The following is a 19890-nucleotide window of genomic DNA, read 5'->3' as shown; positions in this document are numbered from 1 at the left end:
AAAAAGTGAAGACTTTCTCCCGCAACTATTATGATGATACCATGCCAAATTTGTAATAGACGAGTATGCTATGCCAACTTTTTCAGAGTTCATTTGAAAACTATGAATTTAGGTCGAATTTTCTCTATAGGTGCATCTATGTTCAAATTTTAACTATTCAAATTTGAAAACTAATGGCACTAACAGAAAGTTTATATTTTTTCTAAAACTAATGGCACTAACAGAAAGTTTATAATTTTGCTGACCTAAAAGCAAAAGGAATTAAAAAATAAAGCAAAAAACAAAAGAAAATAAATAATACAGAAAACAAAACAAAAAAACTGTAAAAAAAATAAAATAGCAACAATAAGTATTTTGTTGTAAGTAGAAACAAAATAAAATAAATAAAGCAACAAAGAAAACAAAAAAACTAAAACAGTGTTTTCAAATTTGAAAACTAATGGCACTAACAGAAAGTTTATAATTTTTCTAAAACTAAAAGCAAAAAGAATTAAAAAATAAAGCAAAAAACAAAAGGAAATAAATAATGCAGAAAACAAAACAAAAAAACTGGAAAAAATAGGGCTCACCCCTATAATATTTGATACGACTAACTAAAATTACCAAATTGAGTATAATGATAAAACACAGTAATATTAAATAGCAGGAAAAAGATTGACTCAAAAATCAATTTTTATAGTAAAGTTATTCATAAACTAGTGATTCACACAAATTTTAAAAAAATCAAATTTAAACTATTCAAATTTTAAAACTAATGGCACTAACAGAAAGTTTAAAATTTTTGTGACCTAAAATAAAAAAGAAATCACTACAAAACTATAAGTATTTAGTTCTAAGTAGAAACAAAAAAAACAAAAAAAATGCCACCTACTGGGCCCCCACGGCCTGAATACGACTAGAAACCCTACCATGGGCCAGGATTCAGGCCCGCGGGAGGCCCAGTAGGCCCACAGGCACAGATTGCAGTGTTAGGCCCGAAAGCCTGCTTTAGAGAGGAGCTCGAGAGGGAAGGCGCACCGCACCTTATAAACAGGTGCGCCTCCCTCTCAACTAGCGAGGTGGGACTAAATATTTGGGTTCGGGGCAGCACAGGCCTTTGGTCCCGGTTGGTGCCACCAACCGGGACCAAAGGCCGCCGCTTCCCGCCCTTTGGGCTGCTGAAAAGAGGCCTTTGGTCCTGGTTGGTGGCACCAACCGGGACTAAAGGGGGGCATTAGTCCCGGGTCGTAGCACCAACCGGGACCAATGCTCTTGCTATATATACAGCACTTTGCAGTTTTCGCCAAAATCCATCTGTTTCTTCTCGCCCCGACGCCTTCTGCTCCTCGTCACCGTCGCCGCCGAGCCCTGCCCCGACGCCGTCAGGCTGGTCCACCTCGCTGTCACCGCCGCCGAGCCACTGCCCCGACACCGTCGCCGCACCCGGCGCCCCTGCCGGCCCCGACACCATCGCCGTCGCCGCGCGCGCCGCCCCTGCCCCGACCCCGTCGTCGTCGCCGTCCGCGCCACCCGTTCCCCGACCCCGTCATCGTCGCCGCGCGCGCTGCCCCTTCCCCGACCCCGTCGCCGTCGCCGCGCGCGCCGCCCCTTCCCCAACCCCGTCGCCGTCGCCCGACCACACGCCGCCACCTTCGGTCCCGGCCGCCGGCGCCCTTTCCTCTTATTGTTTTTCATTATTATAAAAATGTGCATATATGTATATGTTCTCTGTGTATATATGTTCATATATGCAAAAGTTAGATTTTAGAAAAACTTTATATATGCAAAAGTTTATATATGCAAAAATTTATACATATATGCAAGTATATATGTATTTTATATATGCAAAAATTTATATATCTAGCTAGGAAGAAGGAAGAAAGGAAGAAGAAGAAAAACTTATATATGAGAAATGTATGTATGTATATATGAGAAATGTATGTATGTATAGATGTATGTATGTGGATACATGAGGGGGGTCGATATACCCCCTCTCCGGTAGCATTTTTGTGCATTTTAGGTTAGTGTATATATATGTTGATGTATATATGCAAAAGATAGATTTTTAGAAAAAATACTATTTTTTCTGTTGATGATATGATGATGTTTTTTTTCATATATGCATTTTTTCATATATGTATTAATTTTTTTAAGTTGTTAGTAGATATCGATTTTAGGTTAGTGCATTTTATCACTGATTTTAGGTTAGTTGATCGATTTAGTGCATTTTATGTTTGTTGCATTTTAGGTTAGTGCATTTATGTTAGTGGAGAGGAAAAAGTAAAATAAGGAAAAGGAAAATAAGTAGAAAAAGAAGGAGAAGAAGAAGGAGAAGACGAGGAGACGAAGAAGAGGAAGAAGAAGAAAAAAAGAGGAGAAGAAGAAGGAATAGAGGAGCTTCTTCTCCTTTTTTTCTCCTCTTTTTTTTCTTCTTCTTCTTAATTTTTATCAGGAACGAGGGTGTCGAGGATCGCCGAGGGGTCGAGGGTCGGGAACTAGGGTAGAGGGTCGAGGGTCGTTAAGGGGTCAAGGGTTTCAGGGTCGAGGGTTCGAGGGTTCTATAGGGTCGAGGGTCAAGGGTTCCAGGGTCGTCTAGGGGTCGAGGGTTCCAGGGTCGTCGAGGGTTCGAGGGGTCGAGGATCGCCGAGGGGTCGAGAGAGGTTTCTAGTGTCAAAGTATTGAAGAAATCCATGGCTTTCATCATTAGCCGAAGTTAACCAGGGCATGACGAAGTCCTCCAAAATTATTTTGGAATGGTGTCCCGGATAGGATAATTTGCCTTTTTGTATGAATTTCAGCAAAGGCCTTCCAAATAACGATATTTGGAAGTTCTTGCTGAACTTTGTCAAAAGCGAATTATCCTATCTAGGACTCCGTTCCAAAATAACTTTTGAGAGCTTCGTACCATCATGCACATGTTACTTTCGCCTAATGATGAAGACATGGTTTTGTTGAAAATCCTTTGACACTACGCAACCTCCCGACCCTCGGCGATCCTCTCGAACATGAGAGGAAGAAGAGGATCTCCGAGGGGTCGAGGGTTCCAGGGTCGTCGAGGGTTCGAGGGGTCGAGGATCGCCGAGGGGTCGAGAGAGGTTTCCTAGTGTCAAAGTATTGAAGAAATCCATGGCTTCATCATTAGCCGGAAGTAACCAGGGCATGACGAAGTCCTCCAAAGTTATTTTGGAATGGTGTCCCGGATAGGATAATTTGCCTTTTTGTATGAATTTCAGCAAGGCCTTCCAAATAACAATATTTGGAAGGTTCTTGCTGAACTTGTACCAAAAAGCGAATTATCCTATCTAGGACTCCGTTCCAAAATAACTTTGGAGAGCTTCGTACCATCATGCACCTGTTACTTTCGCCTAATGATGAAGACATGGTTTGTTGAATCCTTTGACACTAGGCAACCTCCCGACCCCTCGCGATGCTCTCGAACATGAGAGGAAGAAGAGGATAAAAAAAAAGAGGAAGAAGAAAAAAAAGAAGAAAGAATAGAGGAGTTCTTCTCCTCTTTTTTTTTCTTCTTCTTCCTCTTTTTTTTATCGGAACGAGGGTCGTCGAGGGACATAGATGTAGTGTCGTCGTTGTCGATATATATCCCGATAGTATGTATAGTTCTACGTTTGCAAAATCCATCTTCATGTTTGAATAATAATTTCCATGTTGTAAATATTTGTAGAAACTATGGACACCGCCCTAGACGAAGCTAAAGAAGCGTTTTTGAGGGACATAATCGCAGAAGGAAGTGATGCCGTCTCGTTGTTTCTCAACGAAACCGATGGTCTGGAAGGAGAGGGTGAACAAGGTGGCTACGGTGACCTAATGCCGGTGCAAGAAGAAGAACATGAGGACGGCTCCGGTGACCCAATGCCGGTGCAAGAAGGAGACCATGATGACGGCTCCGGTGACCGAACCGAGTCCGGCCCAGGTATATATATTAGTTAAGCCTGTGCTGACTAGCTGATTGATGCATTCATTGTTTTGGTATGTACACATATTAATTAAGTCTTTGTTCTTTTTTCTAGCCCTCCGGATCGAGCACAACTTCGGTAAAGAGACGAGGCCCGAAGAAAAAGTTGAGCTCGGATGAAAAGTTTGAGATCATAGCAATCGCGCCCGACGGCCAACCGATTGAACCCCTCCGGACAAAGAGCGCATTTGTTGCTCAGTGCGGGGTTCTGGTTAGGGACAAGATCCCGATAAGCATCCAGCAATGGTTTAAGCCGGCTACAGAAGATCCTGAGGTGTCTTATGTCAATGATATGCAGAAAAATGATCTGTGGACTGAGCTGAAGTCAAATTTCACCCTATCGCTAGAGGATAATCCAGAGAACCTAGTTAAAGAGAAATTAATCAAGTCTTTTACTCTTAAGAGGATGGCAGAACTATTCAGGAGGTGGAAGAAAGAGCTGAATAAGTTTGTCGAAAATAATGAGACACCAGAATTCAAGGGCAGATATGAGAAGATCAGAGATCACTGGCCCGCATTTGTGGCCCACAAGACATCGGAAAAGAGTAAGAAGATGTCGGCGACAAACAAGCAAAATGCTGCGAAGAAGATGCTTCACCATCGCACGGGGTCAGGTGGCTACCTCGTAGCCCGGCCTAAGTGGGCCAAGACTGAGAATGATCTGGTTGATAAAGGGATCGAACCAGAGACAATTAGCTGGCCAGACCGTTGCCGGACTTGGTTCTTCGGGGCTGGCGGAACCTTGGACCCTGTAACAGGGAAGTGCATTTGGACGAACGATCAAATGGACATACCAGTCAGGAAGCTTAAGCAGTATATCGAAGCAGCGCAGCAAGGGAAGTTCTTTCCAGACAGAGAGAACGACGAGCTCACAATGGCCCTCGGGAATCCTGAGCACCCTGGACGGACACGAGGCACGCCAGGCTCCATTCCGTGGAAGGTTGGGTTTCCGGACGCAGGCGGTTACAAATCCCATGAGAGGAGGAAAAAAGTGCAGCAGACCCAAATGCAGGCGCTGCAAGCAAGGGTAGACGCGATAGAGGAACGAGAAGCAAATCGCAGCAAACGTGTTGGGAACGCAGTAATTTCAAAAAATTCCTACGCACACAGCAAGATCATGGTGATGCATAGCAACGAGAGGGGAGAGTGTTGTCTACGTACCTGCAGACCGACTGCGGAAGCGTTGACGCAACGTAGAGGAAGTAGTCGTACGTCTTCCCGATCCGACCGATCCAAGCACCGTTACTCCGGCACCTCCGAGTTCTTAGCACACGTACAGCTCGATGACGCTCCCCGGGCTCCGATCCAGCAAAGCTTCGGGGATGAGTTCCGTCAGCACAACGCGTGGTGACGATGATGATGTTCACCGACGCAGGGCTTCGCCTAAGCACTACAACGATATGACCGAGGTGGAATATGGTGGCAGGGGGCACCGCACACGGCTAAGGAACGATCACGTGGATCAACTTGTGTGTTAGGGTGCCCCCTGCCCCCGTATATAAAGGAGCAAGGGGGAGGCCGGCCGGCCCTATGGGGCGCGCCAAGGGAGGGGGAGTCCTCCTCCTAGTGGGAGTAGGACTCCCCTTTCCTAGTCCAACTAGGAGACTTGAGGGGGAAGGAAAGAGAGGGAGAGGGAAAGGGGGGCCGCGCCCTCCCCTCCTAGTCCAATTCGGACTCCCTTGAGGGGGGCGCGCCACCTCTTGGGCTTCTGCCCTCTCTCTCCCCTCAGGCCCAATAAGGCCCATTACTTCCCCGGGGGGTTCCGGTAACCCCTCTGGCACTCCGGTTTTCTCCGAAATCACCCGGAACGCTTCCGGTGTCCGAATATAGCCGTCCAATATATCAATCTTTATGTCTCGACCATTTCGAGACTCCTCGTCATGTCCGTGATCACATCCGGGACTCCGAACTAACTTCGGTACATCAAAATGCATAAACTCATAATAACTGTCATCGTAACGTTAAGCGTGCGGACCCTGGTTCGAGAACAATGCAGACATGACTGAGACAAATCTCCGGTCAATAACCAATAGCGGGACCTGGATGCCCATATTGGCTCCTACATATTCTACGAAGATCTTTATCGGTCAGACCGCATAACAACATACGTTGTTCCCTTTGTCATCGGTATGTTACTTGCCCGAGATTCGATCGTCGGTATCCAATACCTAGTTCAATCTCGTTACCGGCAAGTCTCTTTACTCGTTCCGTAATACATCATCTCGCAACTAACTCATTGGTTGCAATGCTTGCAAGGCTTATGTGATGTGCATTACCGAGAGGGCCCAGAGATACCTCTCCGACAATCGGAGTGACAAAACCTAATCTCGAAATACGCCAACCCAACATGTACCTTTGGAGACACCTGTAGTACTCCTTTATAATCACCCAGTTACGTTGTGACGTTTGGTAGCACCCAAAGTGTTCCTCCGGTAAACGGGAGTTGCATAATCTCATAGTTATAGGAACATGTATAAGTCATGAAGAAAGCAATAGCAACATACTAAACGATCGGGTGCTAAGCTAATGGAATGGGTCATGTCAATCAGATCATTCACTTAATGATGTGATCCCGTTAATCAAATAACAACTCATTGTTCATGGTTAGGAAACATAACCATCTTTGATTAACGAGCTAGTCAAGTAGAGGCATACTAGTGACACTTTGTTTGTCTATGTATTCACACATGTATTATGTTTCCGGTTAATACAATTCTAGCATGAATAATAAACACTTATCATGATATATAAGGAAATAAATAATAACTTTATTATTGCCTCTAGGGCATATTTCCTTCAGTCTCCCACTTGCACCAGAGTCAATAATCTAGATTACATAGTAATGATTCTCACACCCATGGAGCCGTGGTGCTGATCATGTTTTGCTCGTGGAAGAGGCTTAGTCAATGGGTCTGCGACATTCAGATCCGTATGTATCTTGCAAATCTCTATGTCTCCCACCTGGACTAGATCCCGGATGGAATTGAAGCGTCTCTTGATGTGCTTGGTTCTCTTGTGAAATCTGGATTCCTTTGCCAAGGCAATTGCACCAGTATTGTCACAAAAGATTTTCATTGGACCCGATGCACTAGGTATGACACCTAGATCGGATATGAACTCCTTCATCCAGACTCCTTCGTTTGCTGCTTCCGAAGCAGCTATGTACTCCGCTTCACATGTAGATCCTGCCACAACGCTTTGTTTAGAACTGCACCAACTGACAGCTCCACCGTTTAATGTAAACACGTATCCGGTTTGCGATTTAGAATCGTCTGGATCAGTGTCAAAGCTTGCATCAACGTAACCGTTTACAGTGAGCTCTTTGTCACCTCCATACACGAGAAACATATCCTTTGTCCTTTTTAGGTACTTCAGGATGTTCTTGACCGCTGTCCAGTGATCCACTCCTGGATTACTTTGGTACCTCCCTGCTAGACTTATAGCAAGGCACACATCAGGTCTGGTACACAGCATTGCATACATGATAGAGCCTATGGCTGAAGCATAGGGAACATCTTTCATATTCTCTCTATCTTCTGCAGTGGTCGGGCATTGAGTCTTACTCAACTTCACACCTTGTAACACAGGCAAGAACCCTTTCTTTGCTTGATCCATTTTGAACTTCTTCAAAACCTTGTCAAGGTATGTGCTTTGTGAAAGTCCAATTAAGCGTCTTGATCTATCTATATAGATCTTAATGCCTAATATGTAAGCAGCTTCACCGAGGTCTTTCATTGAAAAACTCTTATTCAAGTATCCCTTTATGCTATCCAGAAATTCTATATCATTTCCAATTAGTAATATGTCATCTACATATAATATCAGAAATGCTACAGAGCTCCCACTCACTTTCTTGTAAATACAGGCTTCTCCAAAAGTCTGTATAAAACCAAATGCTTTGATCACACTATCAAAACGTTTATTCCAACTCCGAGAGGCTTGCACCAGTCCATAAATGGATCGCTGGAGCTTGCACACTTTGTTAGCTCCCTTTGGATCGACAAAACCTTCTGGTTGCATCATATACAACTCTTCTTCCAGAAATCCATTCAGGAATGCAGTTCTGACATCCATCTGCCAAATTTCATAATCATAAAATGCGGCAATTGCTAACATGATTCGGACAGACTTAAGCATCGCTATGGGTGAGAAGGTCTCATCGTAGTCAATCCCATGAACTTGCCGAAAACCTTTTGCGACAAGTCGAGCTTTGTAGACAGTAATATTACCGTCAGCGTCAGTCTTGTTCTTGAAGATCCATTTATTCTCAATTGCTTGCCGATCATCGGGCAAGTCAACCAAAGTCCATACTTTGTTCTCATACATGGATCCCATCTCAGATTTCATGGCTTCAAGCCATTTTGCGGAATCTGGGCTCACCATTGCTTCTTCATAGTTCGTAGGTTCATCCTGATCTAGTAGCATGACTTCCAGAACAGGATTACCGTACCACTCTGGTGCGGATCTCACTCTGGTTGATCTACGAGGTTCAGCAGTATCTTGATCTAAAGTTTCATGATCATCATCATTAGCTTTCTCACTAACTGGTGTAGGTGTCACTGAAACAGTTTTCTGTGATGTACTACTTTCCAATAAGGGAGCAGGTACAGTTACCTCGTCAAGTTCTACTTTCCTCCCACTCACTTCTTTCGAGAGAAACTCCTTCTCCAGAAAGGATCCATTCTTAGCAACGAATGTCTTGCCTTCGGATCTGTGATAGAAGGTGTACCCAACAGTCCCCTTTGGGTATCCTATGAAGACACATTTCTCCGATTTGGGTTCGAGCTTATCAGGTTGAAGTTTTTTCACATAAGCATCGCAGCCCCAAACTTTAAGAAACGACAACTTTGGTTTCTTGCCAAACCATAGTTCATAAGGCGTCGTCTCAACGGATTTTGATGGTGCCCTATTTAACGTGAATGCGGCCGTCTCTAAAGCATAACCCCAAAACGATAGCGGTAAATCAGTAAGAGACATCATAGATCGCACCATATCTAGTAAAGTACGATTACGACGTTCGGACACACCATTACGCTGTGGTGTTCCGGGTGGCGTGAGTTGCGAAACTATTCCGCATTGTTGCAAATGTACACCAAACTCGTAACTCAAATATTCTCCTCCACGATCAGATCGTAGAAATTTTATTTTCTTGTTACGATGATTTTCAACTTCACTCTGAAATTCTTTGAACTTTTCAAATGTTTCAGACTTGTGTTTCATTAAGTAGATATACCCATATCTGCTTAAGTCATCTATGAAGGTGAGAAAATAACGATATCCGCCACGAGCCTCAATATTCATCGGACCACATACATCTGTATGTATGATTTCCAACAAATCTGTTGCTCTCTCCATAGTACCGGAGAACGGTGTTTTAGTCATCTTGCCCATGAGGCACGGTTCGCAAGTACCAAGTGATTCCAAAAGCCCATCAGTATGGAGTTTCTTCATGCGCTTTATACCGATATGACCTAAACGGCAGTGCCACAAATAAGTTGCACTATCATTATCAACTCTGCATCTTTTGGTTTCAACATTATGAATATGTGTGTTACTACTATCGAGATTCATCAAAAATAGACCACTCTTCAAAGGTGCATGACCATAAAAGATATTACTCATATAAATAGAACAACCATTATTCTCTGATTTAAATGAATAACCATCTCGCATCAAACAAGATCCAGATATAATGTTCATGCTCAACGCTGGCACCAAATAACAATTATTTAGGTCTAATACTAATCCCGAAGGTAGATGTAGAGGTAGCGTGCCGACCGCGATCACATCGACTTTGGAACCGTTTCCCACGCGCATCGTCACCTCGTCCTTTGCTAGTGTTCGCTTAATCCGTAGTCCCTGTTTCGAGTTGCAAATATTAGCAACAGAACCAGTATCAAATACCCAGGTGCTACTGCAAGCTCTAGTAAGGTACACATCAATAACATGTATATCACATATACCTTTGTTCACCTTGCCATCCTTCTTATCCGCCAAATACTTGGGGCAGTTCCGCTTCCAGTGACCAGTCTGCTTGCAGTAGAAGCACTCAGTTTCAGGCTTAGGTCCAAACTTGGGTTTCTTCTCTTGAGCAGCAACTTGCTTGCCGTTCTTCTTGAAGTTCCCCTTCTTCTTCCCTTTGCCCTTTTTTCTTGAAACTAGTGGTCTTATTGACCATCAACACTTGATGCTCCTTCTTGATTTCTACCTCCGCAGCTTTCAGCATTGCGAAGAGCTCGAGAATAGTCTTGTTCATCCCTTGCATATTATAGTTCATCACGAAGCTCTTGTAGCTTGGTGGCAGTGATTGGAGAATTCTGTCAATGACGCAATCATCTGGAAGATTAACTCCCAATTGAATCAAGTGATTATTATACCCAGACATTTTGAGTATATGCTCACTGACAGAACTGTTCTCCTCCATCTTGCAGCTGTAGAACTTATTGGAGACTTCATATCTCTCAATTCGGGCATTTGCTTGAAATATTAACTTCAACTCCTGAAACATCTCATATGCTCCATGACGTTCAAAACGTCGTTGAAGTCCTGATTCTAAGCCGTAAAGCATGGCACACTGAACTATCGAGTAGTCATCAGCTTTGCTCTGCCAGACGTTCATAACATCTGGTGTTGCTCCTGCAGCAGGCCTGGCACCCAGCGGTGCTTCCAGGACGTAATTCTTCTGTGCAGCAATGAGGATAATCCTCAAGTTACAGACCCAGTCCGTGTAATTGCTACCATCATCTTTCAACTTTGCTTTCTCAAGGAACGCATTAAAATTCAACGGAACAACAGCACGGGCCATCTATCTACAATCAAACATACATAAGCAAGATACTATCAGGTACTAAGTTCATGATAAATTTAAGTTCAATTAATCATATTACTTAAGAACTCCCACTTAGATAGACATCCCTCTAATCTTCTAAGTGATCACGTGATCCAAATCAACTAAACCATAACCGATCATCACGTGAAATGGATTAGTTTTCAATGGTGAACATCATTATGTTGATCATATCTACTATATGATTCACGCTCGACCTTTCGGTCTCCGTGTTCCGAGGCCATATCTGCATATGCTAGGCTCGTCAAGTTTAACCTGAGTATTCTGCGTGTGCAAAACTGGCTTGCACCCGTTGTAGATGGACGTAGAGCTTATCACACCCGATCATCACGTGGTGTCTGGGCACGACGAACTTTGGCAACGGTGCATACTCAGGGAGAACACTTCTTGATAATTTAGTGAGAGATCATCTTATAATGCTACCGTCAATCAAAGCAAGATAAGATGCATAAAGGATAAACATCACATGCAATCAATATAAGTGATATGATATGGCCATCATCATCTTGTGTCTGTGATCTTCATCTTTGAAGCACTGTCATGATCACCATCGTCACCGGCGCGACACCTTGATCTCCATCGTAGCATCGTTGTCGTCTCGCCAATCTTATGCTTCCACGACTATCACTACCGCTTAGTAATAAAGTAAAGCATTACATCGTGATTTCGTTGCATACAATAAAGCGACAACCATATGGCTCCTGCCAGTTGCCGATAACTCGGTTACAAAACATGATCATCTCATACAATAAAATTTAGCATCATGTCTTGGCCATATCACATCACAACATGCCCTGCAAAAACAAGTTAGACGTCCTCTACTTTGTTGTTGCAAGTTTTACGTGGCTGCTAGGGGCTTAAGCAAGAACCAATCTCACCTACGCATCAAAACCACAACGATAGTTTGTCAATTTGACTCTGTTTTAACCTTCGCAAGGACCGGGCGTAGCCACACTTGGTTCAACTAAAGTTGGAGAGACAGTCGCCCGCAAGCCACCTATGTGCAAAGCACGTCGGGAGAACCGGTCTCGAGTAAGCGTACGCGTAATGTTGGTCCGGGTCGTCTCGTCCAACAATGCCGCCGAACCAAAGTATGACATGCTGGTAGGCAGTATGACTTATATCGCCCACAACTCACTTGTGTTCTACTCGTGCAAATAACATCAAACCATAAATCCTAGGCTCGGATGCCACTGTTGGGGAATGCAGTAATTTCAAAAAAAAATCCTACGCACACGCAAGATCATGGTGATGCATAGCAACGAGAGGGGAGAGTGTTGTCTACGTACCCACGCAGACCGACTGCGGAAGCGTTGACACAACGTGGAGGAAGTAGTCGTACGTCTTCTTCCCGATCCGACCGATCCAAGCACCGTTACTCCGGCACCTCCGAGTTCTTAGCACACGTACAACTCGATGACGCTCCCCGGGCTCCGATCCAGCAAAGCTTCGGGGATGAGTTCCGTTAGCACAACGGCGTGGTGACGATGATGATGTTCCACCGACGCAGGGCTTCGCCTAAGCACTACAACGATATGACCGAGGTGGAATATGGTGGCAGGGGGCACCGCACACGGCTAAGGAACGATCACGTGGATCAACTTGTGTGTTCCAGGGTGCCCCCCTGCCCCCGTATATAAAGGAGCAAGGGGGAGGCCGGCCGGCCTATGGGGCGCGCCAAGGGAGGGGGAGTCCTCCTCCTAGTGGGAGTAGGACTCCCCTTTCCTAGTCCAACTAGGAGACTTGGGGGGAAGGAAAGAGAGGGAGAGGGAGAGGGAAAGGGGGGCCGCGCCCTCCCCTCCTAGTCCAATTCGGACTCCCTTGAGGGGGGGCGCGCCACCTCTTGGGCTTCTGCCCTCTCTCTCCCCTCAGGCCCAATAAGGCCCATTACTTCCCCGGGGGGGGGTCCGGTAACCCCTCCGGCACTCCGGTTTTCTCCGAAATCACCCGGAACGCTTCCCGTGTCCGAATATAGCCGTCCAATATATCAATCTTTATGTCTCGACCATTTCGAGACTCCTCGTCATGTCCGTGATCACATCCGGGACTCCGAACTAACTTCGGTACATCAAAAATGCATAAACTCATAATAACTGTCATTGTAACGTTAAGCGTGCGGACCCTACGGTTCGAGAACGATGCAGACATGACTGAGACAAATCTCCGATCAATAACCAATAGCGGGACCTGGATGCCCATATTGGCTCCTACATATTCTACGAAGATCTTTATCGGTCAGACCGCATAACAACATACGTTGTTCCCTTTGTCATCGGTATGTTACTTGCCCGAGATTCGATCATCAGTATTCAATACCTAGTTCAATCTCGTTACCGGCAAGTCTCTTTACTCGTTCCGTAATACATCATCTCGCAACTAACTCATTGGTTGCAATGCTTGCAAGGCTTATGTGATGTGCATTACCGAGAGGGCCCAGAGATACCTCTCCGACAATCGGAGTGACAAAACCTAATCTCGAAATACGCCAACCCAACATGTACCTTTGGAGACACCTGTAGTACTCCTTTATAATCACTCAGTTACGTTGTGACGTTTGGTAGCACCCAAAGTGTTCCTCCGGTAAACGGGAGTTGCATAATCTCATAGTTATAGGAACATGTATAAGTCATGAAGAAAGCATTAGCAACATACTAAACAATCAGGTGCTAAGCTAATGGAATGGGTCATGTCAATCAGATCATTCACTTAATGATGTGATCCTGTTAATCAAATAACAACTCATTGTTCATGGTTAGGAAACATAACCATCTTTGATTAACGAGCTAGTCAAGTAGAGGCATACTAGTGACACTTTGTTTGTCTATGTATTCACACATGTATTATGTTTCCGGTTAATACAATTCTAGCATGAATAATAAACACTTATCATGATATATAAGGAAATAAATAATAACTTTATTATTGCCTCTAGGGCATATTTCCTTCACGTACTGCCGAAGCCTCCCCCGAAGCTACCCCGCCATCTCAGCGCAGAAGCAGCGTGGCTTCCACCGAGCTGCTTCAGCCGGAGCATGCCTTGATGGATCCTGCCAGCTATCCCGTGGATGCTATCACGGAGTCTCAAAATTGCCACCTTATGACGCAATGGATGAATTTGAAGGTCAAGGCGGCTGTTGGCTCTGTTTATCTTACTGAACCCGGCGCAACTTTTCACTGCCGGCTGATTCCAGAAGGATATGCTTGGGTGATGGTGGATGAAATAACGGAGGGATTTGAGGACCTCCAGCTTGACCACCCTAGCGGTGAAGGGGAGACTCGGCTGGGGTCTGCTCTGAAGACTCCATGCCTTTGGCGGAAGGAGCTCATCAACCTTCTGAACTGGACGCCTCCGCCTCCTCCTCCTCCTCCGGCGAGTCAGGGCACTCCGCCTCCTCCACCGCCTCCTCCTCCGGCGAGTGACGATCAGGGCCCTCGGCCGGCTCCTTCTCCGGCGCGTGGCGGCACTCCGCCTCCTTCTCCGCCTGCGCCGACGTGCCCGAGCAGCCAGCCTCCTCCTTCTCCGCCTCGTCAGCAAGGGCGGAAGAGACCTGCCACCACTCCAGCTGCTCCGGCGCGTCGTAGTCCTTCTCCTCCGCCTCGTAAGCAAGTAAAGAAGACAACCGCTCCGTCTGCTCGGTCGGTGTCTAGCAGTACAACCAGAGGCGGGAGGACATACAAATTCGGTCCTTCTCTGAAGACTCCAGAGAAGTTACCATATGAGAGGACCCCGGAGGAGAACGCCGAGATCGCGCGAACCGAAGTGGATGACTGGTTTCAAGGGTTGAGAGCAAAGAGACATCCACCTCCGGAGGAGAAGGTAGATCCGGTGAAAGTGAAGCGCACTCTGGCTGCCCTGGCAAAACCACCCAAGTCTCCGCCGAAAGGCAACTATGAGCGCATTATTGCAAAGACATGGGCCGAAGCGGAGCGGTCGGGAAGTACAGTCAGTGATCAAAGGCTGAAAGAACGACGAGCAGCTGGGAAACAAATTGCCCAGCTCGGCAAACAAGCGAAGCAATCGTGCCCCCCCCCCTCAAGGTGCCTAGCGACATCGTCGATCCGAGGATGGTGCCCGGTTATGGCAACGTTGACGATTACCTGCCCGACGATGTACATTATGATACCATGGAGGTGCAGATACACAGATACGAGTACGGGAAGCCTCTCGTCAAAGATGAAAAATCTTTAACAACGATGATGCGAAGATTACATGATTGGTACTTGAAAATCTGCAGAGAGTCTGGGGGGAGGAGTACTTTGTATGCGAGAGTTAAACCGGAGCATGACCTCGTTGGAATTGAACTGTTGCCTATTCCATTTGAGGAGTTCTATCAGTTTTTCAATCAATTGGCCCTCGATAAAACAACGATCACCTGCTACTGTCTGTAAGTACTACTACTTCTGTCATTAAGTCTCTCTATATAGCTCATCTCTTTCATTGCATGTATTTATAATTATCCTCACTATATTATGCAGAATGAAGATCGCCGAATTGAAGAAAAGACAAATCGGTGATATTAGGTTCATTAACACATATCTCATAGATGCAACTAAGGTTCAACATCGTCCTGGAGATACCGAGGCCAACTTGCTACGATCATTCAAAAAAAATGAAAACAAAGATATAATACTCTTTCCTTACAACTTCAAGTGAGTGTTACTGTCTTATGCATATTCGGTTTCCCTTATATATTAGTCCAGGTTATAGTAATGTAATTGATGAGGTATGCATGCGTGTGCAGTTTCCACTATATTCTCCTAGAGATTAGGCTTGAGCAGGGAGTAGTAACCGTCTTGGACTCTAAATGAAAAGATCCCCAAGAGTATGCGGACATGACTGAAATCCTCAAGAAGTAAGTTAAATCGATCATTATCCACCATATCAGCAACTTTGTTCATTTCCTGATATCAAGTAATTGTTTTCTTTGTCCGGCAGGGTTTGGAGAAAATTCACCAAAACAGTTCCGGGACTGCCGAAGGAGCTAGAATTTAGACACCCGAAAGTAAGTACTATAGTAGCATGTTCCGCGCATCTCCTAGTGATTCAAGCGCTAGTTTCATCAATACCATTTAGCATTCTTGCTTATCAGTTTGATTGACCTCTAATTCTTGTAAAGTGGTTGTGGCAGGAAAAAGGGAATGATTTCTGTGGATACTACGTCTGCGAGTCCATCCGCCACACGACCTGTGAGCGGGGCGGGTACTCTGACGAACAATATGAAGTACGTAAATAACAACATTCACAATTTTATTTTATTACCATCATTTGTATTGAGTTTCATTCATTCATATATATATGTATTGACCCTCTTCTTCAAATTAGATGTTTCGGAAGCGGGATGAACTCCTAGCACCAGCTCGCATGCGAGCAATTCAAGAGGAATTGGCGGCGTTCTTTCTTGACCAAGTGATCGCTGAAGATGGAGAATACTATGTGGACCATGAGTCCGTATGATTATATTTGTAAGAGATAATTATTGTATATATGTAGCCGGTAGTGTCGGATAGATATACGAGAACTTGGTGTTCGACCAATCTCTCGGAGAAGGAGAGGTGGACGATATCACTTCTCTCTGTATGCATATATGTTCATGACGATTTTCTGTTTCCTTCGTTTGCTTACTAGCTAACTAGCGTGTCTAGTCCTCTCTATACGTATGTATAGTATGTAGCATCGACCAAGCACGGACGTAAGAGAGGACACTTCTCTCTATTAATTATAGCTAGCTAACACAATATATGAAACACCTAAATTAACCCCCCAAAACCCCCAACCCCCCCCCCCCCCCAAAAAAAATAAAAACCTCAGCCACAGAAATGCTGACGCGTGGATGCCTATTGGTCCCGGTTGGTGCCACCAACCGGGACCAAAGGGTCTCCTGCCTGGGCTCTGCGCACTGCCCACGTGGAGGCCCATCAGTCCCGGTTCTGAATTGAACCGGGACTAAAGGTATAGGGCATTAGTACCGACACTTTAGTCCCGGTTCAGGAACCGGGACTAAGGCCCTTACGAACCGGGACTATAGGCCCTTTTTTTACCAGTGACCACAGACCCTGGGGTCTGTATTGAGGACTTTATCCTCCATATCCATATGGCTCGCAGAGACGATCTCCATGTCATCAAGTACTCGCCCCTCAAGCTTAAAGGACCAGGTCGGCACTTGTCAGGGATATACCCCGCGGTATGATCTGGCCGGAGTTATAACCCGGCTGGGACTTAGTAAACCAGCTGACAGTTAAGACAGATGGCTAAGACGGACGATAAATCGGCAGATGACAAACTGGCAGGTGTTACGGCAGGTGGTAAACCGGCAGGTGTTAAGGCAGGTGGTAAACCGGTTGGTGTTAAGTCAGACAGTAAACCGGGAGGTTGTTAAACCGGCTGACAGTTAAGACAGACAGGTAAAACAGGCAGTTAACCCAGACGGTAAACCGGCAGGTTGTTAAACTGACTGACAGTTAAGATAGGAGTTAAGTCAGATGATAACTCAGCAGACAATCATAAACCGGCACCAGTTATAACCCGGCAGACAGTGATAACTGGGTTGCCAGGAGTTATGAAGCCCGAGACATTACGAAGCCCAAGATGTTAAGAAGTCCAAGAAGAGAAGTCATAATAGTTAAGTCTTAAGTCCGAGTTGGACTCTACATGTAACCCGCCCCTTCAACTTATATAAGGAGGGGTAGGGCTCCCAAAGAGGGACAAGTAAGAAGAAACAATCTTAAAGGGTTAGGGTTAACTGGGAGAGCCGGTTTACGGCGACTTCCTCATGATCATAATGAGACATAGCCTCAGACAGCACGTAGGGTTGTTACCGGATGATGTTTCCCGGAGCCCGAAGCTATCTAAATCCTTATCTTGTGTTGCGTCTCTCGATTCCACTCAACCCCTCTCAAGCTACTACATAGATGCGTTGGCCTCATGACTAAGTCCTCACACTAGGACATCTGCCGTGACAATTCCACGACAGTTGGCGCCCACCGTGGGGCCTATGCACGGTGGTGTTGAGTTCTTAAAGGGATCTCTTTCAGGGATCGGGAAGCTCATGACTGACCGGCTGGAGAAAAACCGGCACAAAAATATCTATATCAACATCAAGTTCATCGGTCCAGATCAAAAAAGTTTCAACGACAGCATGCCCGGCAACAAGGGCAGATTTGTTCTACGCTACAGCTGTTGCTTAGATCTGTCTGTGCAGAGGTGCTATTGAACGCGCAGAATCCCAACCAAGCAGCTGGCGACAAAAGCAAATTCATGTTGATGACGAGTAGTCGAAAATAAATATATACAAGATTGTGCTCATGAGATATTAGGGCTACATCGCAAGCGCCGCCGTATGTGACTCGGCGGACCATCGAATCCGAAACAAAATCAGTTTCTGTTGTTGTGCCGTTCTACGTTGCGCCCGCCGAGACCGTCTGGAGTTTTGACGGGAAGTAATCCGTGATCTGCTGACGGCCGCCCTGGCGTAAGTACGCAGTGTCACGAGCACGCCTGATGTGCTCCTGCTCCTCTACTCCCATCAAACCGCAGCTGGCAGATCAAGTCCCGAGGCAGCAACCAATAATTTTCCTTTGTGAACTAGCGCATTGCCTCAAGTACTAATGATGTGCATCGGCTCAGGTGCTAGTACATACTTAAATCAAATCCAAAAGTACTTCCAAAAGTACTCCAATAGCACGTGATGAAGGCACTCTACTTGAGTATTACTCCGACAACTGCTACAAGCGCTAGCTGTACGTCAGTCCCAGGATCATCAGTCAACAACGAAAAAATAAAAATCAACAGCAGGGAGGAAGATGCAGACGTGGATACGGACTCGCCTCCGCCACTACTACCTTTCACCACTCGCCTCCATTCACGTGTCTCAAGGCACTGCCTCCGCGCTGCCTCAGGTTGGCTTGCGCCTCTGAGTCACCGCGATCACCGAGCGGCTTACAGCGGGCCTCCATGGTCGCTCCGGGTAAAACTGGACTCCTGCCACCTCACGGTGAAACCCCGCCTCACCGCACAGCTGCCTCAACGCCTCGAAAGCCGCCGCTGCCAGTGAGCCGCCGCGACCAATGCCTCGGGCCTCCGCGGTGCCAGTTCCCCTGCGACTGAGTCGGCCTGCAAACCTCGTTCCGGGTCGATGAGGGCTGGAGTTGTCATCGCCGCTTGCCCCTCCACGGCCGCTTCTCCTCCCCTGTCGTGTTGAACCACCCCGACGCTAGCGGTGCGGCGCCTCTACCACCGCGGGTTGCCTCCACCTCGCCTTGTCTCCGCATCCCGAGCAGGCTTGCCGCGGCGCTTCTCCTCGCCGGGGGTCTCTTCGACGTCCGCGGCCTCGCCCCGAGCGCCTCCTGTCTTCGCCGTTGTGACCCGCTACTGCTGCGCCGGCCGCCGTTGAGCCGCCTCCATCGCTGCGCCTCGCTCCGGCCTGGAAACGCCCTCCGAGCCGCCTTCGCCACTGGTCGCGGCCGTGCTGCCACGGCTTCTACTTTAACCCGCCGCCGGGTATTGACCCGGGCTGCTGTGCCCCGTCAATCCGCCTAGCTGCAGCCGCTGCACAAAGTCGGCGGCCTCTGCGCCAGGCTGCCCCGGCCTCAGTCCGGCCTGGTCTCCGCCTTGACCCGCCTCTGCCAGGCCATCAAGGACCGCCCTGGTTTCCGACCGCCTCGCGTGCGCATCAGCGGCTTCCGGGTCATCGTCGTCCTCCGCACCATAACCCGCGGCTCCGCCTCCGCTGCCCTTTTGAGCCGCAGTTGCTGCATTCCACCGGCCCTGCCTCCGAGCCGGTTCACCTCTGCCAAGCCACCACGATGGCCGCACTTGGATTCGCGTCGCTGAGCTGCAACGGGTTTGACCCCGAGCCATGGTTACGACCCGCCTACGAGCCACTAGAATTACTGCTCGGATCCGAATCGTCGTCTACTGAGCCGCTCCAGATTTGAGTCGTTTTGCCTCTGGATCACTGCACGTCGGGCCGCAAATCACCGCGATCAGTAAGCCGTTGTTCCTGCTCCGAGTTATCTCTGCAGGAGAACCGCTGCACCGGCCGTACCTGAACCCGCCGCCGCCCACTCGCCGGGACGTCACCCCGGCTATCCA

This window comes from Triticum urartu, chromosome 3 (genome assembly GCF_003073215.2).
Source record: "Triticum urartu cultivar G1812 chromosome 3, Tu2.1, whole genome shotgun sequence".
Taxonomy (NCBI): domain Eukaryota; kingdom Viridiplantae; phylum Streptophyta; class Magnoliopsida; order Poales; family Poaceae; genus Triticum; species Triticum urartu.
The sequence above is the reverse complement of the archived record's forward strand: the minus strand, read 5'-3'. Positions refer to the sequence as shown.